Source organism: Mesoplodon densirostris, chromosome 4, assembly GCF_025265405.1.
Source record: "Mesoplodon densirostris isolate mMesDen1 chromosome 4, mMesDen1 primary haplotype, whole genome shotgun sequence".
NCBI lineage: Eukaryota > Metazoa > Chordata > Mammalia > Artiodactyla > Ziphiidae > Mesoplodon > Mesoplodon densirostris.
In genome coordinates this window covers 113,656,280-113,680,824 of record NC_082664.1, presented here as the reverse complement: position 1 = coordinate 113,680,824, position 24,545 = coordinate 113,656,280, and the positions used below count along the sequence as shown (strand labels likewise).

The 24,545-nt window shown below is 54.4% G+C and overlaps 6 non-coding genes across 6 annotated transcripts; all 6 read left to right on the top strand.

Annotated features, from left to right (window-relative positions):
• Window positions 1–1,906: 1,906 nt before the first annotated feature.
• On the top strand, window positions 1,907–1,999 carry LOC132489449 (small nucleolar RNA SNORD116). Its single transcript, XR_009531861.1, has one exon. It is a non-coding gene; the product is annotated as a small nucleolar RNA SNORD116 (small nucleolar RNA).
• A 2,684-nt stretch (window positions 2,000–4,683) lies between these two features.
• On the top strand, window positions 4,684–4,776 carry LOC132489448 (small nucleolar RNA SNORD116). The gene has a single exon (XR_009531860.1). It is a non-coding gene; the product is annotated as a small nucleolar RNA SNORD116 (small nucleolar RNA).
• A 5,412-nt stretch (window positions 4,777–10,188) lies between these two features.
• LOC132489447 (small nucleolar RNA SNORD116) lies at window positions 10,189–10,281 on the top strand. The gene has a single exon (XR_009531859.1). It is a non-coding gene; the product is annotated as a small nucleolar RNA SNORD116 (small nucleolar RNA).
• Window positions 10,282–12,965: 2,684 nt separating this feature from the next.
• Window positions 12,966–13,058, top strand: LOC132489446 (small nucleolar RNA SNORD116). The gene has a single exon (XR_009531858.1). It is a non-coding gene; the product is annotated as a small nucleolar RNA SNORD116 (small nucleolar RNA).
• Window positions 13,059–18,470: 5,412 nt separating this feature from the next.
• On the top strand, window positions 18,471–18,563 carry LOC132489445 (small nucleolar RNA SNORD116). Its single transcript, XR_009531857.1, has one exon. It is a non-coding gene; the product is annotated as a small nucleolar RNA SNORD116 (small nucleolar RNA).
• Window positions 18,564–22,611: 4,048 nt separating this feature from the next.
• LOC132490193 (small nucleolar RNA SNORD116) lies at window positions 22,612–22,704 on the top strand. Its single transcript, XR_009532552.1, has one exon. It is a non-coding gene; the product is annotated as a small nucleolar RNA SNORD116 (small nucleolar RNA).
• Window positions 22,705–24,545: the final 1,841 nt, after the last annotated feature.

The following is a 24,545-nucleotide window of genomic DNA, read 5'->3' as shown; positions in this document are numbered from 1 at the left end:
AGTACATGAGGATGCGGTTACGTACTTAACCTGCGTAGAGTTGTGATCCCGTTGCCGGAGGAATGTCGCCCAAAGGGTGTCTTGCAGGACACCGAGAAGTTGGACATGTTGAAGCGTCTGTGCCGCTCACCTTGGGGGTATTTGGGTTATGCGAACATGCCCTTTGGCCACTTTGTTTCCTTGTTTGGGAATATGCAAAGCGAAAGTGTTTCTCCGAGAGGGCATGATGCGGCCAGCCCTTGTGGCACGCAGGAGTTTTGGATAGCTAGTGGTTTATCTGGAGCAGTCCGTTGGCGGAGCAGAGATGCGTTCAGTGTTCCGATGCCAGGTGCACTGCCGTGGACAGCCACTGTGCCCTTTGAAGCTTGCAGGTCCCCTCGCGAAGCAGAGTTCTTCCATTGGAAATCGGTCTGTGGTCCTCGGGGAGAGTGCCTTTGATCTCTGGGAGGTTCTCGGTAGTGTCACTCTGTCAGTGAAGAAGTGCCAGGATGCATGGGGTATGGTCAGTGTCATCAAAGCAGTCGTGTTTGCGGTCTGCCATCCCTGGTATACAGTGACCCCGAGTTTAAATGATGTCTGTGGCTTCCAGTAGGTTCGTCTTACCCGGTGGGCAGGAGGAGGGCACGTAGGACAACACTGTCAAGAATTTGAGTGTTTCCTCCGGGTTCAGGGCCGCCAAACCTGGTGGCTGGATGCTGGCAACACGTGCCTGGGAAGCTAGCCTAGTTTCCGCAGTGTGGTTTGAACGTGGGTCTTGGTTACTGAAGCCCACCACTTCCTGTGGTGGGCATTCCCATGGGTCCTCGCAAAGTGATTTGGCATAGTTGGCAACAATTGGCAGTTGGGCCGAATTTCGTTAGCCCCTTGAGAGGTGCCGGGCTGCATCTTGCCTGTAGCCAGTCGCAGGTCGGCCCGCCCATAGGAGGTTTCCTTGCTCCTAAAAATGATGGGAGTGCCCCCAAGTGCACATTACATATTCTACTAGGTTGCAGGATTTCTGGGTCCATCTATATGTTACACCCACGGTTGGAAAGCAGGTCTCGTCAGGTGTTTGTGCGTTGGTCAGAAGGCTTGGCTGTGGAATAGTTGAAGTCCTTGGCCCATTTGAAACCCCCCTGGGTTTCAAAGTTCACATTCAGTCTGTTGAAGCTTGAAGACGTCTTTCTCCATTCAGTGGGGGGTCCAAATCCAGGACGCTGTGTATAAACTCTGGCTTTTATGGTTCGAGGTCTCAGGAGAGGGCCACAGGGACACACAGAGAGCAAGATGCGGATTCAGAGGCATAAAAAGAAGCCCACAAGCACGTCGTCGTGTGCAGTAACAGTCACACACGCGCACATGCGTGAAAACAAAAATATACCCTCTCACGTACTGGCCAATGTACACGCCTTACTTACTGCAGTCGTGCTGTCAGACAAACATTGAGTTCTCTGTAAAGGTAGACGTCCTTGGGAGGCAGGGTCCGAGCTCAAGCCCAGGTAAAAATTCTCATGAATCATGATCTCTGAGTACACCGGTCCAATTCTGAAGCCTACCTGATTTATGTCCAGTTCTCAGGTGCAGATGCTGGACAAGGCTGGCCGTCGGCAAAGAGAAGAAGACCTACGCGTTGGCTGATGACTGCAGGTGCTAAGGAAAAGTGGAAAAATGACACGGGGGCATGTTGCTACGCGTGGCTCTGGCTAACTCAGGAAGGTAGGCTTTCACCCACCCTATGATGTGCCATTGGATATGAGGTTTTCCTCAGACGGTCCAAATGGCTGCAAGAGTGGATTGACTGTTGCTCTTTCTGAGTGGCCTGAGGGCTGTGGATTCCCCAGCGTTTTGGAGTACTCCGAGGTCATCTCTCCTCTTCAGACCCCCACGGCATGCCCGGTTGTGTTCTGCAGCGTCCCAGCCTGTGCTTGGATCGATGGTGACACCCTTGTATGCATTCCTTGGAAAATCTGAACAAAATGAGTGAGAACACTCTACCGTCTCCTCATCGAATCTGAGGTCCAGCACGTTTCATCTCTCGGGGGTAGGGGAGAGTGAGGAGTGAGGGCCAGCGTCCCCTTCTGACCTGCATGCAAACACACACCAGGGTTCCAGAATTCGAGGTGCTCCTATCTGGGGGTCCACTGTGTCTGCCCATAAGCTGGGTCATCTACGCATATTAGGTCCCTGCTGAAAGACCGTTGAGGGCATGCGAGGGGGAAGTCTCTCCTGCTGGTCTTCAGAGTCGGAGTGCGTGCTGGTGTAGGCCCAGTAAGCTTGCAGCTTGGAAAGGTGTGCTTTGGCCAGGATCACGTTTGTCCATGCAGCTTCGGGGGCTATTTCTGGAAGCCAAAATGAGGAAGCATCGCTGGTTGGAGCCTGGAGCCTCAGGCCAGGCCTGTGTCCCTCCCTGTCATTTGTTTTGGCGCGCTGAAGTTCTTTAGTGCCCGGTGGGGATGGAGCAGTGGGTGGGTGTGGGCTGCGGTTGGTCTTCAACGGAAGGGAGCTGATGGATTAGGGCTAGGTATTGCCCATGTCGGCTACTCCACTGCAGATCCCGACAGAGTTTTGGCACTAAGTGGGTCATCGTGGAGTGGGGTTAGGACCGAGTGCTGCATTGAAGCCTGCGTGGTGGCTGCTGGCCTGCAGAAGATGGCAAGGCATCATGAGGACATGTCCGGTGTGATGTCGTGGGATGGGCTGTCATGATTGGGTTGCAGGAGCTGGCCACGTCTTCCCAAGAATGCGTCCTGTTCGTGATGTGCTGGCATCAGCTGCCCACGAAGGGGATGGCTTTGTCAGTACATGAGGATGCGGTTACGTACTTAACCTGCATAGAGTTGTGATCCCGTTGCCGGAGGAATGTCGCGCAAAGGGTGTCTTGCGGGACGCCGAGAAGTTGGACATGTTGAAGCGTCTGTGCCGCTCAACTTGGGGGTATTTGGGTTATGCGAACATGCCCTTTGGCCACTTTGTTTCCTTGTTTTGGAATGTGCAAAGCGAAAGTGTTTCTCCGAGAGGGCATGATGCGGCCAGCCCTTGTGGCATGGAGGAGTTTTGGATAGCTAGTGGTTTATCTGGAGCAGTGCGTTGGCGGAGCAGAGATGCGTTTAGTGTTCCGATGCCAGGTGCGCTGCCGTGGACAGCCACTGTGCCCTTTGAAGCTTGCAGGTCCCCTCGCGAAGCAGAGTTCTTCCATTGGAAATCGGTCTGTGGTCCTCGGGGAGAGTGCCTTTGATCTCTGGGAGGTTCTCGGTAGTGTCACTCTGTCAGTGAAGAAGTGCCAGGATGCATGGGGTATGGTCAGTGTCATCAAAGCAGTCGTGTTTGCAGTCTGCCATACCTGGTATACAGTGACCCCGTGTTTGAATGATGTCTATGGCTTCCAGTAGGTTCGACTTACCCGGTGGGCAGGAGGAGGGCACGTAGGACAACACTGTCAAGAATTTGAGTGTTTCCTCCGGGTTCAGGGCCGGCAAACCTGGTGTCTGGATGCTGGCAACACGTGCCTGGGAAGCTAGCCTAGTTTCCGCAGTGGGGTTTGAACGTGGGTCTTGGTTACTGAAGCCCACCACTTCCTGTGGTGGGCATTCCCCTGGGTCCTCGCAAAGTGATTTGTCATAGTTGGCAACAATTGGCAGTTGGGCCGAATTTCGTTAGCCCCTTGAGAGGTGCCGGCCTGCATCTTCCCTGTAGCCAGTCGCAGGTCGGCCCGCCCATAGGAGGTTTCCTTGCTCCTAAAAATGATGGGAGTGGCCCCAAGTGCACATTACATATTCTACTAGGTTGCAGGATTTCTGGGTCCATCTTTATGTTACACCCACGGTCGGAAAGCAGGTCTCGTCAGGTGTTTGTGCGTTGGTCAGAAGGCTTGGCTGTGGAAGAGTGGAAGTAAGTGGCCTATGTCAAAACGCCCTGGGTTTCAAAGTTCACATTCAGTCTGTTGAAGCTTGAAGAGGTCTTTCTCCATTCAGTGGGGGGGTCCAAATCCAGGACGCTGTGTATAAACTCTGGCTTTTATGGTTCGAGGTCTCAGGAGAGGGCCACAGGAACACACAGAGAGCAAGATGCGGATTCAGAGGCACACAAAGACGCCCACAAGCGCGTCCTCATGTGCAGTAACAATCACACCCGCGCACATGCGTGAAAACAAAAATATACCCTCTCACGTACCGGCCAACGTACATGCCTTAATTCCTGCAGTCGTGCTGTCAGACAAACATTGAGTTCTCTATAAATGTAGACGTCTTTGGGAGGCAGATTCCGAGCTGAAGCCCAGGTAAAAATTCTCATGAATCATGATCTCTGAGTACCCCGGTCCAATTCTGAAGCCTGCCTGATTTATCTCCAGTTCTCAGGTGCAGCTGCTGGACAAGGCTGGCCGTCGGCAAAGACAAGAAGACCTACGCGTTGGCTGATGACTGCAGGTGCTAAGGAAAAGTGGAAAAATGACACAGGGGCCTGTTTCTATGCGTGGCTCTGGCTAACTCAGGAAGGTAGGCTTTCACCCACCCTAAGATGTGCCATTGGATATGAGGTTTTCCTCAGACCGTCCCAGTGGCTGCAAGAGTGGACTGACTGTTGCTCTTTCTGAGTGACCTGAGGGCTGTGGATTCCCCAGGGTTTTGGAGTACTCCGAGGTCATCTCTCCTCTTCAGACCCCCACGGCATGCCCGGTTGTGTTCTGCAGCGTCCCAGCCTGTGCTTGGATCGATGGTGACACCCTTGTATGCATTCCTTGGAAAATCTGAACAAAATGAGTGAGAACACTCTACCGTCTCCTCATCGAATCTGAGGTCCAGCACGATTCGTCTCTCGGGGGTAGGGGAGAGTGAGGAGTGAGGGCCAGCGTCCCCTTCTGACCTGCATGCAAACACACACCAGGGTTCCAGAATTCGAGGTGCTCCTATCTGGGGGTCCACTGTGTCTGCCCATAAGCTGGGTCATCTACGCATATTAGGTCCCTGCTGAAAGACCGTTGAGGGCATGCGAGGGGGAAGGCTCTCCTGCTGGTCTTCAGAGTCGGAGTGTGTGCTGGTGTAGGCCCAGTAAGCTTGCAGCTTGGAAAGGTCTGCTTTGGCCAGGATCACGTTTGTGCATGCAGCTTCGGGGGCTATTTCTGGAAGCCAAAATGAGGAAGCATCGCTGGTTGGAGCCTGGAGCCTCAGGCCAGGCCTGTGTCCCTCCCTGTCATTTGTTTTGGCGCGTTGAAGTTCTTTAGTGCCCGGTGGGGATGGAGCAGTGGGTGGGTGTGGGCTGGGGTTGGTCTTCAACGGAAGGGAGCTGATGGATTAGGGCTAGGTATTGCCCATGTCGGCTACTCCACTGCAGATCCCGACAGAGTTTTGGCACTAAGTGGGTCATCGTGGAGTGGGGTTAGGACCGAGTGCTGCATTGAAGCCTGCGTGGTGGCTGCTGGCCTGCAGAAGATGGCAAGGCATCATGAGGACATGTCCTGTGTGATGTCGTGGGATGGGCTGTCATGATTGGGTTGCAGGAGCTGGCCACGTCTTCCCAAGAATGCGTCCTGTTCGTGATGTGCTGGCATCAGCTGCCCACGAAGGGGATGGCTTTGGCAGTACATGAGTATGCGGTTACGTACTTAACCTGCGTAGAGTTGTGATCCCGTTGCCGGAGGAATGTCGCCCAAAGGGTGTCTTGCGGGACGCCGAGAAGTTGGACATGTTGAAGCGTCTGTGCCGCTCACCTTGGGGGTATTTGGGTTATGCGAACATGCCCTTTGGCCACTTTGTTTCCTTGTTTGGGAATGTTCAAAGCGAAAGTGTTTCTCCGAGAGGGCATGATGCGGCCAGCCCTTGTGGCACGCAGGAGGTTTGGACAGCTAGTGGTTTATCTGGAGCAGTCCGTTGGCGGAGCAGAGATGCGTTCAGTGTTCTGATGCCAGGTGCGCTGCTGTGGACAGCCACTGTGCCCTTTGAAGCTTGCAGGTCCCCTCGCGAAGCAGAGTTCTTCCATTGGAAATCGGTCTGTGGTCCTCGGGGAGAGTGCCTTTGATCTCTGGGAGGTTCTCGGTAGTGTCACTCTGTCAGTGAAGAAGTGCCAGGATGCATGGCGTATGCTCAGTGTCATCAAAGCAGTCGTGTTTGCGGTCTGCCATCCCTGGTATACAGTGACCCCGTGTTTGAATGATGTCTGTGGCTTCCAGTAGGTTCGACTTACCCAGTGGGCAGGAGGAGGGCCTGTAGGCATGTAGGTCCCCTTCTGACCTGCATGCAAACACACACCAGGGTTCCAGAATTCGAGGTGCTCCTATCTGGGTGTCCACTGTGTCTGCCCATAAGCTGGGTCATCTACGCATATTAGGTCCCTGCTGAAAGACCGTTGAGGGCATGTGAGGGGGAAGGCTCTCCTGCTGGTCTTCAGAGTCGGAGTGTGTGCTGGTGTAGGCCCAGTAAGCTTGCAGCTTGGAAAGGTGTGCTTTGGCCAGGATCACATTTGTGCATGCAGCTTCGGGGGCTATTTCTGGAAGCCAAAATGAGGAAGCGTCCCTGGTTGGAGCCTGGAGCCTCAGGCCAGGCCTGTGTCCCTCCCTGTCATTTGTTTTGGCGCGTTGAAGTTCTTTAGTGCCCGGTGGGGATGGAGCAGCGGGTGGGTGTGGGCTGGGGTTGGTCTTCAATGGAAGGGAGCTGATGGATTAGGGCTAGGTATTGCCCATGTCGGCTACTCCACTGCAGATCCCGACAGAGTTTTGGCACTAAGTGGGTCATCGTGGAGTGGGGTTAGGACCGAGTGCTGCATTGAAGCCTGCGTGGTGGCTGCTGGCCTGCAGAAGATGGCAAGGCATCATGAGGACATGTCCTGTGTGATGTCATGGGATGGGCTGTCATGATTGGGTTGCAGGAGCTGGCCACGTCTTCCCAAGAATGCGTCCTGTTCGTGATGTGCTGGCATCAGCTGCCCACGAAGGGGATGGCTTTGGCAGTACATGAGTATGCGGTTACGTACTTAACCTGCGTAGAGTTGTGATCCCGTTGCCGGAGGAATGTCGCCCAAAGGGTGTCTTGTGGGACGCCGAGAAGTTGGACATGTTGAAGCGTCTGTGCCGCTCACCTTGGGGGTATTTGGGTTATGCGAACATGCCCTTTGGCCACTTTGTTTCCTTGTATGGGAATGTTCAAAGCGAAAGTGTTTCTCCGAGAGGGCATGATGCGGCCAGCCCTTGTGGCACGCAGGAGGTTTGGACAGCTAGTGGTTTATCTGGAGCAGTCCGTTGGCGGAGCAGAGATGCGTTCAGTGTTCTGATGCCAGGTGCGCTGCTGTGGACAGCCACTGTGCCCTTTGAAGCTTGCAGGTCCCCTCGCGAAGCAGAGTTCTTCCATTGGAAATCGGTCTGTGGTCCTCGGGGAGAGTGCCTTTGATCTCTGGGAGGTTCTCGGTAGTGTCACTCTGTCAGTGAAGAAGTGCCAGGATGCATGGCGTATGGTCAGTGTCATCAAAGCAGTCGTGTTTGCGGTCTGCCATCCCTGGTATACAGTGACCCCGTGTTTGAATGATGTCTGTGGCTTCCAGTAGGTTCGACTTACCCAGTGGGCAGGAGGAGGGCCTGTAGGCATGTAGGTCCCCTTCTGACCTGCATGCAAACACACACCAGGGTTCCAGAATTCGAGGTGCCCCTATCTGGGTGTCCACTGTGTCTGCCCATAAGCTGGGTCATCTACGCATATTAGGTCCCTGCTGAAAGACCGTTGAGGGCATGCGAGGGGGAAGGCTCTCCTGCTGGTCTTCAGAGTCGGAGTGCGTGCTGGTGCAGGCCCAGGAAGCTTGCAGCTTGGAAAGGTGTGCTTTGGCCAGGATCACATTTGTGCATGCAGCTTCGGGGGCTATTTCTGGAAGCCAAAATGAGGAAGCGTCCCTGGTTGGAGCCTGGAGCCTCAGGCCAGGCCTGTGTCCCTCCCTGTCATTTGTTTTGGCGCGTTGAAGTTCTTTAGTGCCCGGTGGGGATGGAGCAGTGGGTGGGTGTGGGCTGGGGTTGGTCTTCAACGGAAGGGAGCTGATGGATTAGGGCTAGGTATTGCCCATGTCGGCTACTCCACTGCAGATCCCGACAGAGTTTTGGCACTAAGTGGGTCATCGTGGAGTGGGGTTAGGACCGAGTGCTGCATTGAAGCCTGCGTGGTGGCTGCTGGCCTGCAGAAGATGGCAAGGCATCATGAGGACATGTCCTGTGTGATGTCGTGGGATGGGCTGTCATGATTGGGTTGCAGGAGCTGGCCACGTCTTCCCAAGAATGCGTCCTGTTCGTGATGTGCTGGCATCAGCTGCCCACGAAGGGGATGGCTTTGGCAGTACATGAGGATGCGGTTACGTACTTAACCTGAGTAGAGCTGTGATCCCGTTGCAGGAGGAATGTCGCCCAAAGGGTGTCTTGCGGCACGCCGAGACGTTAGACATGTTGAAGCGTCTGTGCCGCTCACCTTGGGGGTATTTGGGTTATGCGAACATGCCCTTTGGCCACTTTGTTTCCTTGTTTGGGAATGTGCAAAGCGAAAGTGTTTCTCCGAGAGGGCATGATGCGGCCAGCCCTTGTGGCACGCAGGAGTTTTGGATAGCTAGTGGTTTATCTGGAGCAGTGCGTTGGCGGAGCAGAGATGCGTTTAGTGTTCCGATGCCAGGTGCGCTGCCGTGGACAGCCACTGTGCCCTTTGAAGCTTGCAGGTCCCCTCGCGAAGCAGAGTTCTTCCATTGGAAATCGGTCTGTGGTCCTCGGGGAGAGTGCCTTTGATCTCTGGGAGGTTCTCGGTAGTGTCACTCTGTCAGTGAAGAAGTGCCAGGATGCATGGGGTATGGTCAGTGTCATCAAAGCAGTCGTGTTTGCAGTCTGCCATACCTGGTATACAGTGACCCCGTGTTTGAATGTTGTCTATGGCTTCCAGTAGGTTCGACTTACCCGGTGGGCAGGAGGAGGGCACGTAGGACAACACTGTCAAGAATTTGAGTGTTTCCTCCGGGTTCAGGGCCGCCAAACCTGGTGTCTGGATGCTGGCAACACGTGCCTGGGAAGCTAGCCTAGTTTGCGCAGTGGGGTTTGAACGTGGGTCTTGGTTACTGAAGCCCACCACTTCCTGTGGTGGGCATTCCCCTGGGTCCTCGCAAAGTGATTTGTCATAGTTGGCAACAATTGGCAGTTGGGCCGAATTTCGTTAGCCCCTTGAGAGGTGACGGGCTGCATCTTGCCTGTAGCCAGTCGCAGGTCGGCCCGCCCATAGGAGGTTTCCTTGCTCCTAAAAATGATGGGAGTGGCCCCAAGTGCACATTACATATTCTACTAGGTTGCAGGATTTCTGGGTCCATCTTTATGTTACACCCACGGTCGGAAAGCAGGTCTCGTCAGGTGTTTGTGCGTTGGTCAGAAGGCTTGGCTGTGGAAGAGTGGAAGTCCGTGGCCTATGTCAAAACGCCCTGGGTTTCAAAGTTCACATTCAGTCTGTTGAAGCTTGAAGAGGTCTTTCTCCATTCAGTCGGGGGGTCCAAATCCAGGACGCTGTGTATAAACTCTGGCTTTTATGGTTCGAGGTCTCAGGAGAGGGCCACAGGAACACACAGAGAGCAAGATGCGGATTCAGAGGCACACAAAGACGCCCACAAGCGCGTCCTCATGTGCAGTAACAATCACACCCGCGCACATGCGTGAAAACAAAAATATACCCTCTCACGTACCGGCCAACGTACATGCCTTAATTCCTGCAGTCGTGCTGTCAGACAAACATTGAGTTCTCTATAAATGTAGACGTCTTTGGGAGGCAGATTCCGAGCTGAAGCCCAGGTAAAAATTCTCATGAATCATGATCTCTGAGTACCCCGGTCCAATTCTGAAGCCTGCCTGATTTATCTCCAGTTCTCAGGTGCAGCTGCTGGACAAGGCTGGCCGTCGGCAAAGACAAGAAGACCTACGCGTTGGCTGATGACTGCAGGTGCTAAGGAAAAGTGGAAAAATGACACGGGGGCCTGTTTCTATGCGTGGCTCTGGCTAACTCAGGAAGGTAGGCTTTCACCCACCCTAAGATGTGCCATTGGATATGAGGTTTTCCTCAGACCGTCCCAGTGGCTGCAAGAGTGGACTGACTGTTGCTCTTTCTGAGTGACCTGAGGGCTGTGGATTCCCCAGGGTTTTGGAGTACTCCGAGGTCATCTCTCCTCTTCAGACCCCCACGGCATGCCCGGTTGTGTTCTGCAGCGTCCCAGCCTGTGCTTGGATCGATGGTGACACCCTTGTATGCATTCCTTGGAAAATCTGAACAAAATGAGTGAGAACACTCTACCGTCTCCTCATCGAATCTGAGGTCCAGCACGTTTCGTCTCTCGGGGGTAGGGGAGAGTGAGGAGTGAGGGCCAGCGTCCCCTTCTGACCTGCATGCAAACACACACCAGGGTTCCAGAATTCGAGGTGCTCCTATCTGGGGGTCCACTGTGTCTGCCCATAAGCTGGGTCATCTACGCATATTAGGTCCCTGCTGAAAGACCGTTGAGGGCATGCGAGGGGGAAGGCTCTCCTGCTGGTCTTCAGAGTCGGAGTGCGTGCTGGTGTAGGCCCAGTAAGCTTGCAGCTTGGAAAGGTCTGCTTTGGCCAGGATCACGTTTGTGCATGCAGCTTCGGGGGCTATTTCTGGATGCCAAAATGAGGAAGCATCCCTGGTTGGAGTCTGGAGCCTCAGGCCAGGCCAGTGTCCCTCCCTGTCATTTGTTTTGGCGCGCTGAAGTTCTTTAGTGCCCGGTGGGGATGGAGCAGTGGGTGGGTGTGGGCTGCGGTTGGTCTTCAACGGAAGGGAGCTGATGGATTAGGGCTAGGTATTGCCCATGTCGGCTACTCCACTGCAGATCCCGACAGAGTTTTGGCACTAAGTGGGTCATCGTGGAGTGGGGTTAGGACCGAGTGCTGCATTGAAGCCTGCGTGGTGGCTGCTGGCCTGCAGAAGATGGCAAGGCATCATGAGGACATGTCCTGTGTGATGTCGTGGGATGGGCTGTCATGATTGGGTTGCAGGAGCTGGCCACGTCTTCCCAAGAATGCGTCCTGTTCGTGATGTGCTGGCATCAGCTGCCCACGAAGGGGATGGCTTTGGCAGTACATGAGTATGCGGTTACGTACTTAACCTGCGTAGAGTTGTGATCCCGTTGCCGGAGGAATGTCGCCCAAAGGGTGTCTTGTGGGACGCCGAGAAGTTGGACATGTTGAAGCGTCTGTGCCGCTCACCTTGGGGGTATTTGGGTTATGCGAACATGCCCTTTGGCCACTTTGTTTCCTTGTATGGGAATGTTCAAAGCGAAAGTGTTTCTCCGAGAGGGCATGATGCGGCCAGCCCTTGTGGCACGCAGGAGGTTTGGACAGCTAGTGGTTTATCTGGAGCAGTCCGTTGGCGGAGCAGAGATGCGTTCAGTGTTCTGATGCCAGGTGCGCTGCTGTGGACAGCCACTGTGCCCTTTGAAGCTTGCAGGTCCCCTCGCGAAGCAGAGTTCTTCCATTGGAAATCGGTCTGTGGTCCTCGGGGAGAGTGCCTTTGATCTCTGGGAGGTTCTCGGTAGTGTCACTCTGTCAGTGAAGAAGTGCCAGGATGCATGGGGTATGGTCAGTGTCATCAAAGCAGTCGTGTTTGCAGTCTGCCATACCTGGTATACAGTGACCCCGTGTTTGAATGATGTCTATGGCTTCCAGTAGGTTCGACTTACCCGGTGGGCAGGAGGAGGGCACGTAGGACAACACTGTCAAGAATTTGAGTGTTTCCTCCGGGTTCAGGGCCGGCAAACCTGGTGTCTGGATGCTGGCAACACGTGCCTGGGAAGCTAGCCAAGTTTCCGCAGTGGGGTTTGAACGTGGGTCTTGGTTACTGAAGCCCACCACTTCCTGTGGTGGGCATTCCCCTGGGTCCTCGCAAAGTGATTTGTCATAGTTGGCAACAATTGGCAGTTGGGCCGAATTTCGTTAGCCCCTTGAGAGGTGCCGGCCTGCATCTTCCCTGTAGCCAGTCGCAGGTCGGCCCGCCCATAGGAGGTTTCCTTGCTCCTAAAAATGATGGGAGTGGCCCCAAGTGCACATTACATATTCTACTAGGTTGCAGGATTTCTGGGTCCATCTTTATGTTACACCCACGGTCGGAAAGCAGGTCTCGTCAGGTGTTTGTGCGTTGGTCAGAAGGCTTGGCTGTGGAAGAGTGGAAGTAAGTGGCCTATGTCAAAACGCCCTGGGTTTCAAAGTTCACATTCAGTCTGTTGAAGCTTGAAGAGGTCTTTCTCCATTCAGTGGGGGGGTCCAAATCCAGGACGCTGTGTATAAACTCTGGCTTTTATGGTTCGAGGTCTCAGGAGAGGGCCACAGGAACACACAGAGAGCAAGATGCGGATTCAGAGGCACACAAAGACGCCCACAAGCGCGTCCTCATGTGCAGTAACAATCACACCCGCGCACATGCGTGAAAACAAAAATATACCCTCTCACGTACCGGCCAACGTACATGCCTTAATTCCTGCAGTCGTGCTGTCAGACAAACATTGAGTTCTCTATAAATGTAGACGTCTTTGGGAGGCAGATTCCGAGCTGAAGCCCAGGTAAAAATTCTCATGAATCATGATCTCTGAGTACCCCGGTCCAATTCTGAAGCCTGCCTGATTTATCTCCAGTTCTCAGGTGCAGCTGCTGGACAAGGCTGGCCGTCGGCAAAGACAAGAAGACCTACGCGTTGGCTGATGACTGCAGGTGCTAAGGAAAAGTGGAAAAATGACACAGGGGCCTGTTTCTATGCGTGGCTCTGGCTAACTCAGGAAGGTAGGCTTTCACCCACCCTAAGATGTGCCATTGGATATGAGGTTTTCCTCAGACCGTCCCAGTGGCTGCAAGAGTGGACTGACTGTTGCTCTTTCTGAGTGACCTGAGGGCTGTGGATTCCCCAGGGTTTTGGAGTACTCCGAGGTCATCTCTCCTCTTCAGACCCCCACGGCATGCCCGGTTGTGTTCTGCAGCGTCCCAGCCTGTGCTTGGATCGATGGTGACACCCTTGTATGCATTCCTTGGAAAATCTGAACAAAATGAGTGAGAACACTCTACCGTCTCCTCATCGAATCTGAGGTCCAGCACGATTCGTCTCTCGGGGGTAGGGGAGAGTGAGGAGTGAGGGCCAGCGTCCCCTTCTGACCTGCATGCAAACACACACCAGGGTTCCAGAATTCGAGGTGCTCCTATCTGGGGGTCCACTGTGTCTGCCCATAAGCTGGGTCATCTACGCATATTAGGTCCCTGCTGAAAGACCGTTGAGGGCATGCGAGGGGGAAGGCTCTCCTGCTGGTCTTCAGAGTCGGAGTGTGTGCTGGTGTAGGCCCAGTAAGCTTGCAGCTTGGAAAGGTCTGCTTTGGCCAGGATCACGTTTGTGCATGCAGCTTCGGGGGCTATTTCTGGAAGCCAAAATGAGGAAGCATCGCTGGTTGGAGCCTGGAGCCTCAGGCCAGGCCTGTGTCCCTCTCTGTCATTTGTTTTGGCGCGTTGAAGTTCTTTAGTGCCCGGTGGGGATGGAGCAGTGGGTGGGTGTGGGCTGGGGTTGGTCTTCAACGGAAGGGAGCTGATGGATTAGGGCTAGGTATTGCCCATGTCGGCTACTCCACTGCAGCTCCCGACAGAGTTTTGGCACTAAGTGGGTCATCGTGGAGTGGGGTTAGGACCGAGTGCTGCATTGAAGCCTGCGTGGTGGCTGCTGGCCTGCAGAAGATGGCAAGGCATCATGAGGACATGTCCTGTGTGATGTCGTGGGATGGGCTGTCATGATTGGGTTGCAGGAGCTGGCCACGTCTTCCCAAGAATGCGTCCTGTTCGTGATGTGCTGGCATCAGCTGCCCACGAAGGGGATGGCTTTGGCAGTACATGAGTATGCGGTTACGTACTTAACCTGCGTAGAGTTGTGATCCCGTTGCCGGAGGAATGTCGCCCAAAGGGTGTCTTGCGGGACGCCGAGAAGTTGGACATGTTGAAGCGTCTGTGCCGCTCACCTTGGGGGTATTTGGGTTATGCGAACATGCCCTTTGGCCACTTTGTTTCCTTGTTTGGGAATGTTCAAAGCGAAAGTGTTTCTCCGAGAGGGCATGATGCGGCCAGCCCTTGTGGCACGCAGGAGGTTTGGACAGCTAGTGGTTTATCTGGAGCAGTCCGTTGGCGGAGCAGAGATGCGTTCAGTGTTCTGATGCCAGGTGCGCTGCTGTGGACAGCCACTGTGCCCTTTGAAGCTTGCAGGTCCCCTCGCGAAGCAGAGTTCTTCCATTGGAAATCGGTCTGTGGTCCTCGGGGAGAGTGCCTTTGATCTCTGGGAGGTTCTCGGTAGTGTCACTCTGTCAGTGAAGAAGTGCCAGGATGCATGGCGTATGCTCAGTGTCATCAAAGCAGTCGTGTTTGCGGTCTGCCATCCCTGGTATACAGTGACCCCGTGTTTGAATGATGTCTGTGGCTTCCAGTAGGTTCGACTTACCCAGTGGGCAGGAGGAGGGCCTGTAGGCATGTAGGTCCCCTTCTGACCTGCATGCAAACACACACCAGGGTTCCAGAATTCGAGGTGCTCCTATCTGGGTGTCCACTGTGTCTGCCCATAAGCTGGGTCCTCTACGCATATTAGGTCCCTGCTGAAAGACCGTTGAGGGCATGTGAGGGGGAAGGCTCTCCTGCTGGTCTTCAGAGTCGGAGTGTGTGCTGGTGTAGGCCCAGTAAGCTTGCAGCTTGGAAAGGTGTGCTTTGGCCAGGATCACATTTGTGCATGCAGCTTCGGGGGCTATTTCTGGAAGCCAAAATGAGGAAGCGTCCCTGGTTGGAGCCTGGAGCCTCAGGCCAGGCCTGTGTCCCTCCCTGTCATTTGTTTTGGCGCGTTGAAGTTCTTTAGTGCCCGGTGGGGATGGAGCAGCGGGTGGGTGTGGGCTGGGGTTGGTCTTCAATGGAAGGGAGCTGATGGATTAGGGCTAGGTATTGCCCATGTCGGCTACTCCACTGCAGATCCCGACAGAGTTTTGGCACTAAGTGGGTCATCGTGGAGTGGGGTTAGGACCGAGTGCTGCATTGAAGCCTGCGTGGTGGCTGCTGGCCTGCAGAAGATGGCAAGGCATCATGAGGACATGTCCTGTGTGATGTCGTGGGATGGGCTGTCATGATTGGGTTGCAGGAGCTGGCCACGTCTTCCCAAGAATGCGTCCTGTTCGTGATGTGCTGGCATCAGCTGCCCACGAAGGGGATGGCTTTGGCAGTACATGAGTATGCGGTTACGTACTTAACCTGCGTAGAGTTGTGATCCCGTTGCCGGAGGAATGTCGCCCAAAGGGTGTCTTGTGGGACGCCGAGAAGTTGGACATGTTGAAGCGTCTGTGCCGCTCACCTTGGGGGTATTTGGGTTATGCGAACATGCCCTTTGGCCACTTTGTTTCCTTGTATGGGAATGTTCAAAGCGAAAGTGTTTCTCCGAGAGGGCATGATGCGGCCAGCCCTTGTGGCACGCAGGAGGTTTGGACAGCTAGTGGTTTATCTGGAGCAGTCCGTTGGCGGAGCAGAGATGCGTTCAGTGTTCTGATGCCAGGTGCGCTGCTGTGGACAGCCACTGTGCCCTTTGAAGCTTGCAGGTCCCCTCGCGAAGCAGAGTTCTTCCATTGGAAATCGGTCTGTGGTCCTCGGGGAGAGTGCCTTTGATCTCTGGGAGGTTCTCGGTAGTGTCACTCTGTCAGTGAAGAAGTGCCAGGATGCATGGCGTATGGTCAGTGTCATCAAAGCAGTCGTGTTTGCGGTCTGCCATCCCTGGTATACAGTGACCCCGTGTTTGAATGATGTCTGTGGCTTCCAGTAGGTTCGACTTACCCAGTGGGCAGGAGGAGGGCCTGTAGGCATGTAGGTCCCCTTCTGACCTGCATGCAAACACACACCAGGGTTCCAGAATTCGAGGTGCCCCTATCTGGGTGTCCACTGTGTCTGCCCATAAGCTGGGTCATCTACGCATATTAGGTCCCTGCTGAAAGACCGTTGAGGGCATGCGAGGGGGAAGGCTCTCCTGCTGGTCTTCAGAGTCGGAGTGCGTGCTGGTGCAGGCCCAGGAAGCTTGCAGCTTGGAAAGGTGTGCTTTGGCCAGGATCACATTTGTGCATGCAGCTTCGGGGGCTATTTCTGGAAGCCAAAATGAGGAAGCGTCCCTGGTTGGAGCCTGGAGCCTCAGGCCAGGCCTGTGTCCCTCCCTGTCATTTGTTTTGGCGCGTTGAAGTTCTTTAGTGCCCGGTGGGGATGGAGCAGTGGGTGGGTGTGGGCTGGGGTTGGTCTTCAACGGAAGGGAGCTGATGGATTAGGGCTAGGTATTGCCCATGTCGGCTACTCCACTGCAGATCCCGACAGAGTTTTGGCACTAAGTGGGTCATCGTGGAGTGGGGTTAGGACCGAGTGCTGCATTGAAGCCTGCGTGGTGGCTGCTGGCCTGCAGAAGATGGCAAGGCATCATGAGGACATGTCCTGTGTGATGTCGTGGGATGGGCTGTCATGATTGGGTTGCAGGAGCTGGCCACGTCTTCCCAAGAATGCGTCCTGTTCGTGATGTGCTGGCATCAGCTGCCCACGAAGGGGATGGCTTTGGCAGTACATGAGGATGCGGTTACGTACTTAACCTGAGTAGAGCTGTGATCCCGTTGCAGGAGGAATGTCGCCCAAAGGGTGTCTTGCGGCACGCCGAGACGTTAGACATGTTGAAGCGTCTGTGCCGCTCACCTTGGGGGTATTTGGGTTATGCGAACATGCCCTTTGGCCACTTTGTTTCCTTGTTTGGGAATGTGCAAAGCGAAAGTGTTTCTCCGAGAGGGCATGATGCGGCCAGCCCTTGTGGCACGCAGGAGTTTTGGATAGCTAGTGGTTTATCTGGAGCAGTGCGTTGGCGGAGCAGAGATGCGTTTAGTGTTCCGATGCCAGGTGCGCTGCCGTGGACAGCCACTGTGCCCTTTGAAGCTTGCAGGTCCCCTCGCGAAGCAGAGTTCTTCCATTGGAAATCGGTCTGTGGTCCTCGGGGAGAGTGCCTTTGATCTCTGGGAGGTTCTCGGTAGTGTCACTCTGTCAGTGAAGAAGTGCCAGGATGCATGGGGTATGGTCAGTGTCATCAAAGCAGTCGTGTTTGCAGTCTGCCATACCTGGTATACAGTGACCCCGTGTTTGAATGTTGTCTATGGCTTCCAGTAGGTTCGACTTACCCGGTGGGCAGGAGGAGGGCACGTAGGACAACACTGTCAAGAATTTGAGTGTTTCCTCCGGGTTCAGGGCCGCCAAACCTGGTGTCTGGATGCTGGCAACACGTGCCTGGGAAGCTAGCCTAGTTTGCGCAGTGGGGTTTGAACGTGGGTCTTGGTTACTGAAGCCCACCACTTCCTGTGGTGGGCATTCCCCTGGGTCCTCGCAAAGTGATTTGTCATAGTTGGCAACAATTGGCAGTTGGGCCGAATTTCGTTAGCCCCTTGAGAGGTGACGGGCTGCATCTTGCCTGTAGCCAGTCGCAGGTCGGCCCGCCCATAGGAGGTTTCCTTGCTCCTAAAAATGATGGGAGTGGCCCCAAGTGCACATTACATATTCTACTAGGTTGCAGGATTTCTGGGTCCATCTTTATGTTACACCCACGGTCGGAAAGCAGGTCTCGTCAGGTGTTTGTGCGTTGGTCAGAAGGCTTGGCTGTGGAAGAGTGGAAGTCCGTGGCCTATGTCAAAACGCCCTGGGTTTCAAAGTTCACATTCAGTCTGTTGAAGCTTGAAGAGGTCTTTCTCCATTCAGTCGGGGGGTCCAAATCCAGGACGCTGTGTATAAACTCTGGCTTTTATGGTTCGAGGTCTCAGGAGAGGGCCACAGGAACACACAGAGAGCAAGATGCGGATTCAGAGGCACACAAAGACGCCCACAAGCGCGTCCTCATGTGCAGTAACAATCACACCCGCGCACATGCGTGAAAACAAAAATATACCCTCTCACGTACCGGCCAACGTACATGCCTTAATTCCTGCAGTCGTGCTGTCAGACAAACATTGAGTTCTCTATAAATGTAGACGTCTTTGGGAGGCAGATTCCGAGCTGAAGCCCAGGTAAAAATTCTCATGAATCATGATCTCTGAGTACCCCGGTCCAATTCTGAAGCCTGCCTGATTTATCTCCAGTTCTCAGGTGCAGCTGCTGGACAAGGCTGGCCGTCGGCAAAGACAAGAAGACCTACGCGTTGGCTGATGACTGCAGGTGCTAAGGAAAAGTGGAAAAATGACACGGGGGCCTGTTTCTATGCGTGGCTCTGGCTAACTCAGGAAGGTAGGCTTTCACCCACCCTAAGATGTGCCATTGGATATGAGGTTTTCCTCAGACCGTCCCAGTGGCTGCAAGAGTGGACTGACTGTTGCTCTTTCTGAGTGACCTGAGGGCTGTGGATTCCCCAGGGTTTTGGAGTACTCCGAGGTCATCTCTCCTCTTCAGACCCCCACGGCATGCCCGGTTGTGTTCTGCAGCGTCCCAGCCTGTGCTTGGATCGATGGTGACACCCTTGTATGCATTCCTTGGAAAATCTGAACAAAATGAGTGAGAACACTCTACCGTCTCCTCATCGAATCTGAGGTCCAGCACGTTTCGTCTCTCGGGGGTAGGGGAGAGTGAGGAGTGAGGGCCAGCGTCCCCTTCTGACCTGCATGCAAACACACACCAGGGTTCCAGAATTCGAGGTGCTCCTATCTGGGGGTCCACTGTGTCTGCCCATAAGCTGGGTCATCTACGCATATTAGGTCCCTGCTGAAAGACCGTTGAGGGCATGCGAGGGGGAAGGCTCTCCTGCTGGTCTTCAGAGTCGGAGTGCGTGCTGGTGTAGGCCCAGTAAGCTTGCAGCTTGGAAAGGTCTGCTTTGGCCAGGATCACGTTTGTGCATGCAGCTTCGGGGGCTATTTCTGGATGCCAAAATGAGGAAGCATCCCTGGTTGGAGTCTGGAGCCTCAGGCCAGGCCAGTGTCCCTCCCTGTCATTTGTTTTGGCGCGCTGAAGTTCTTTAGTGCCCGGTGGGGATGGAGCAGTGGGTGGGTGTGGGCTGCGGTTGGTCTTCAACGGAAGGGAGCTGATGGATTAGGGCTAGGTATTGCCCATGTCGGCTACTCCACTGCAGATCCCGACAGAGTTTTGGCACTAAGTGGGTCATCGTGGAGTGGGGTTAGGACCGAGTGCTGCATTGAAGCCTGCGTGGTGGCTGCTGGCCTGCAGAAGATGGCAAGGCATCATGAGGACATGTCCTGTGTGATGTCGTGGGATGGGCTGTCATGATTGGGTTGCAGGAGCTGGCCACGTCTTCCCAAGAATGCGTCCTGTTCGTGATGTGCTGGCATCAGCTGCCCACGAAGGGGATGGCTTTGGCAGTACATGAGTATGCGGTTACGTACTTAACCTGCGTAGAGTTGTGATCCCGTTGCCGGAGGAATGTCGCCCAAAGGGTGTCTTGTGGGACGCCGAGAAGTTGGACATGTTGAAGCGTCTGTGCCGCTCACCTTGGGGGTATTTGGGTTATGCGAACATGCCCTTTGGCCACTTTGTTTCCTTGTATGGGAATGTTCAAAGCGAAAGTGTTTCTCCGAGAGGGCATGATGCGGCCAGCCCTTGTGGCACGCAGGAGGTTTGGACAGCTAGTGGTTTATCTGGAGCAGTCCGTTGGCGGAGCAGAGATGCGTTCAGTGTTCTGATGCCAGGTGCGCTGCTGTGGACAGCCACTGTGCCCTTTGAAGCTTGCAGGTCCCCTCGCGAAGCAGAGTTCTTCCATTGGAAATCGGTCTGTGGTCCTCGGGGAGAGTGCCTTTGATCTCTGGGAGGTTCTCGGTAGTGTCACTCTGTCAGTGAAGAAGTGCCAGGATGCATGGCGTATGGTCAGTGTCATCAAAGCAGTCGTGTTTGCGGTCTACCATCCCTGGTATACAGTGACCCCGTGTTTGAATGATGTCTGTGGCTTCCAGTAGGTTCGACTTACCCAGTGGGCAGGAGGAGGGCCTGTAGGCATGTAGGTCCCCTTCTGACCTGCATGCAAACACACACCAGGGTTCCAGAATTCGAGGTGCCCCTATCTGGGTGTCCACTGTGTCTGCCCATAAGCTGGGTCATCTACGCATATTAGTTCCCTGCTGAAAGACCGTTGAGGGCATGCGAGGGGGAAGGCTCTCCTGCTGGTCTTCAGAGTCGGAGTGTGTGCTGGTGTAGGCCCAGTAAGCTTGCAGCTTGGAAAGTTGTGCTTTGGCCAGGATCACATTTGTGCATGCAGCTTCGGGGGCTATTTCTGGAAGCCAAAATGAGGAAGCGTCCCTGGTTGGAGCCTGGAGCCTCAGGCCAGGCCTGTGTCCCTCCCTGTCATTTGTTTTGGCGCGTTGAAGTTCTTTAGTGCCCGGTGGGGATGGAGCAGTGGGTGGGTGTGGGCTGGGGTTGGTCTTCAACGGAAGGGAGCTGATGGATTAGGGCTAGGTATTGCCCATGTTGGCTACTCCACTGCAGATCCCGACAGAGTTTTGGCACTAAGTGGGTCATCGTGGAGTGGGGTTAGGACCGAGTGCTGCATTGAAGCCTGCGTGGTGGCTGCTGGCCTGCAGAAGATGGCAAGGCATCATGAGGACATGTCCTGTGTGATGTCGTGGGATGGGCTGTCATGATTGGGTTGCAGGAGCTGGCCACGTCTTCCCAAGAATGCGTCCTGTTCGTGATGTGCTGGCATCAGCTGCCCACGAAGGGGATGGCTTTGGCAGTACATGAGTATGCGGTTACGTACTTAACCTGAGTAGAGCTGTGATCCCGTTGCAGGAGGAATGTCGCCCAAAGGGTGTCTTGCGGCACGCCGAGACGTTAGACATGTTGAAGCGTCTGTGCCGCTCACCTTGGGGGTATTTGGGTTATGCGAACATGCCCTTTGGCCACTTTGTTTCCTTGTTTGGGAATGTGCAAAGCGAAAGTGTTTCTCCGAGAGGGCATGATGCGGCCAGCCCTTGTGGCACGCAGGAGTTTTGGATAGCTAGTGGTTTATCTGGAGCAGTGCGTTGGCGGAGCAGAGATGCGTTTAGTGTTCCGATGCCAGGTGCGCTGCCGTGGACAGCCACTGTGCCCTTTGAAGCTTGCAGGTCCCCTCGCGAAGCAGAGTTCTTCCATTGGAAATCGGTCTGTGGTCCTCGGGGAGAGTGCCTTTGATCTCTGGGAGGTTCTCGGTAGTGTCACTCTGTCAGTGAAGAAGTGCCAGGATGCATGGGGTTTGGTCAGTGTCATCAAAGCAGTCGTGTTTGCAGTCTGCCATCCCTGGTATACAGTGACCCCGTGTTTGAATGATGTCTATGGCTTCCAGTAGGTTCGGCTTACCCGGTGGGCAGGAGGAGGGCACGTAGGACAACACTGTCAAGAATTTGAGTGTTTCCTCCGGGTTCAGGGCCGCCAAACCTGGTGTCTGGATGCTGGCAACACGTGCCTGGGAAGCTAGCCTAGTTTCCGCAGTGGGGTTTGAACGTGCGTCTTGGTTACTGAAGCCCACCACTTCCTGTGGTGGGCATTCCCCTGGGTCCTCGCAAAGTGATTTGTCATAGTTGGCAACAATTGGCAGTTGGGCCGAATTTCGTTAGCCCCTTGAGAGGTGCCGGGCTGCATCTTGCCTGTAGCCAGTCGCAGGTCGGCCCGCCCATAGGAGGTTTCCTTGCTCCTAAAAATGATGGGAGTGGCCCCAAGTGCACATTACATATTCTACTAGGTTGCAGGATTTCTGGGTCCATCTTTATGTTACACCCACGGTCGGAAAGCAGGTCTCGTCAGGTGTTTGTGCGTTGGTCAGAAGGCTTGGCTGTGGAAGAGTGGAAGTCCGTGGCCTATGTCAAAACGCCCTGGGTTTCAAAGTTCACATTCAGTCTGTTGAAGCTTGAAGAGGTCTTTCTCCATTCAGTCGGGGGGTCCAAATCCAGGACGCTGTGTATAAACTCTGGCTTTTATGGTTCGAGGTCTCAGGAGAGGGCCACAGGAACACACAGAGAGCAAGATGCGGATTCAGAGGCACACAAAGACGCCCACAAGCGCGTCCTCATGTGCAGTAACAATCACACCCGCGCACATGCGTGAAAACAAAAATATACCCTCTCACGTACCGGCCAACGTACATGCCTTAATTCCTGCAGTCGTGCTGTCAGACAAACATTGAGTTCTCTATAAATGTAGACGTCTTTGGGAGGCAGATTCCGAGCTGAAGCCCAGGTAAAAATTCTCATGAATCATGATCTCTGAGTACCCCGGTCCAATTCTGAAGCCTGCCTGATTTATCTCCAGTTCTCAGGTGCAGCTGCTGGACAAGGCTGGCCGTCGGCAAAGACAAGAAGACCTACGCGTTGGCTGATGACTGCAGGTGCTAAGGAAAAGTGGAAAAATGACACAGGGGCCTGTTTCTATGCGTGGCTCTGGCTAACTCAGGAAGGTAGGCTTTCACCCACCCTAAGATGTGCCATTGGATATGAGGTTTTCCTCAGACCGTCCCAGTGGCTGCAAGAGTGGACTGACTGTTGCTCTTTCTGAGTGACCTGAGGGCTGTGGATTCCCCAGGGTTTTGGATTACTCCGAGGTCATCTCTCCTCTTCAGACCCCCACGGCATGCCCGGTTGTGTTCTGCAGCGTCCCAGCCTGTGCTTGGATCGATGGTGACACCCTTGTATGCATTCCTTGGAAAATCTGAACAAAATGAGTGAGAACACTCTACCGTCTCCTCATCGAATCTGAGGTCCAGCACGTTTCGTCTCTCGGGGGTAGGGGAGAGTGAGGAGTGAGGGCCAGCGTCCCCTTCTGACCTGCATGCAAACACACACCAGGGTTCCAGAATTCGAGGTGCTCCTATCTGGGGGTCCACTGTGTCTACCCATAAGCTGGGTCATCTACGCATATTAGGTCCCTGCTGAAAGACCGTTGAGGGCATGCGAGGGGGAAGGCTCTCCTGCTGGTCTTCAGAGTCGGAGTGCGTGCTGGTGTAGGCCCAGTAAGCTTGCAGCTTGGAAAGGTCTGCTTTGGCCAGGATCACGTTTGTGCATGCAGCTTCGGGGGCTATTTCTGGAAGCCAAAATGAGGAAGCATCCCTGGTTGGAGTCTGGAGCCTCAGGCCAGGCCAGTGTCCCTCCCTGTCATTTGTTTTGGCGTGCTGAAGTTCTTTAGTGCCCGGTGGGGATGGAGCAGTGGGTGGGTGTGGGCTGCGGTTGGTCTTCAACGGAAGGGAGCTGATGGATTAGGGCTAGGTATTGCCCATGTCGGCTACTCCACTGCAGATCCCGACAGAGTTTTGGCACTAAGTGGGTCATCGTGGAGTGGGGTTAGGACCGAGTGCTGCATTGAAGCCTGCGTGGTGGCTGCTGGCCTGCAGAAGATGGCAAGGCATCATGAGGACATGTCCTGTGTGATGTCGTGGGATGGGCTGTCATGATTGGGTTGCAGGAGCTGGCCACGTCTTCCCAAGAATGCGTCCTGTTCGTGATGTGCTGGCATCAGCTGCCCACGAAGGGGATGGCATTGGCAGTACATGAGGATGTGTTTACGTACTTAACCTGCGTAGAGCTGTGATCCCGTTGCCGGAGGAATGTCGCGCAAAGGGTGTCTTGCGGGACGCCGAGAAGTTAGACATGTTGAAGCGTCTCTGCCGCTCACCTTGGGGGTATTTGGGTTATGCGAACATGCCCTTTGACCACTTTGTTTCCTTGTTTGGGAATGTGCAAAGCGAAAGTGTTTCTCCGAGAGGGCATGATGCGGCCAGCCATTGTGGCACGCAGGAGTTTTGGATAGCTAGTGGTTTATCTGGAGCAGTCCATTGGCGGAGCAGAGATGCGTTCAGTGTTCCGATGCCAGGTGCGCTGCCGTGGACAGCCACTGTGCCCTTTGAAGCTTGCAGGTCCCCTCGCGAAGCAGAGTTCTTCCATTGGAAATCGGTCTGTGGTCCTCAGGGAGAGTGCCTTTGATCTCTGGGAGGTTCTCGGTAGTGTCACTCTGTCAGTGAAGAAGTGCCAGGATGCATGGCGTATGGTCAGTGTCATCAAAGCAGTCGTGTTTGCGTTCTGCCATCCCTGGTATACAGTGAACCTGTGATTGAATGATGTCTGTGGCTTCCAGTAGGTTCGACTTACCCGGTGAGCTGGAGGAGGGCACGTAGGACAACACTGTTAAGAATTTGAGTGTTTCCTCCGGGTTCAGGGCCGCCAAACCTGGTGGCTGGATGCTGGCAACACGTGCTTGGGAAGCTAGCCTAGTTTCCACAGTGGGGTTTGAACGTGAGTCTTGGTTACTGAAGCCCACCAATTCCTGTGGTGGGCATTCCCATGGGTCCTCGCAAAGTGATTTGTCATAGTTGGCAACATTTGGCAGTTGGGCCGAATTTCGTTAGCCCCTTGAGAGGTGCCGGGCTGCATCTTGCCTGTAGCCAGTCGCAGGTCGGCCCGCCCATAGGAGGTTTCCTTGCTCCTAAAAATGATGGGAGTGCCCCCAAGTGCACATTACATATTCTACTAGGTTGCAGGATTTCTGGGTCCATCTATATGTTACACCCACGGTCGGAAAGCAGGTCTCGTCAGGTGTTTGTGCGTTGGCC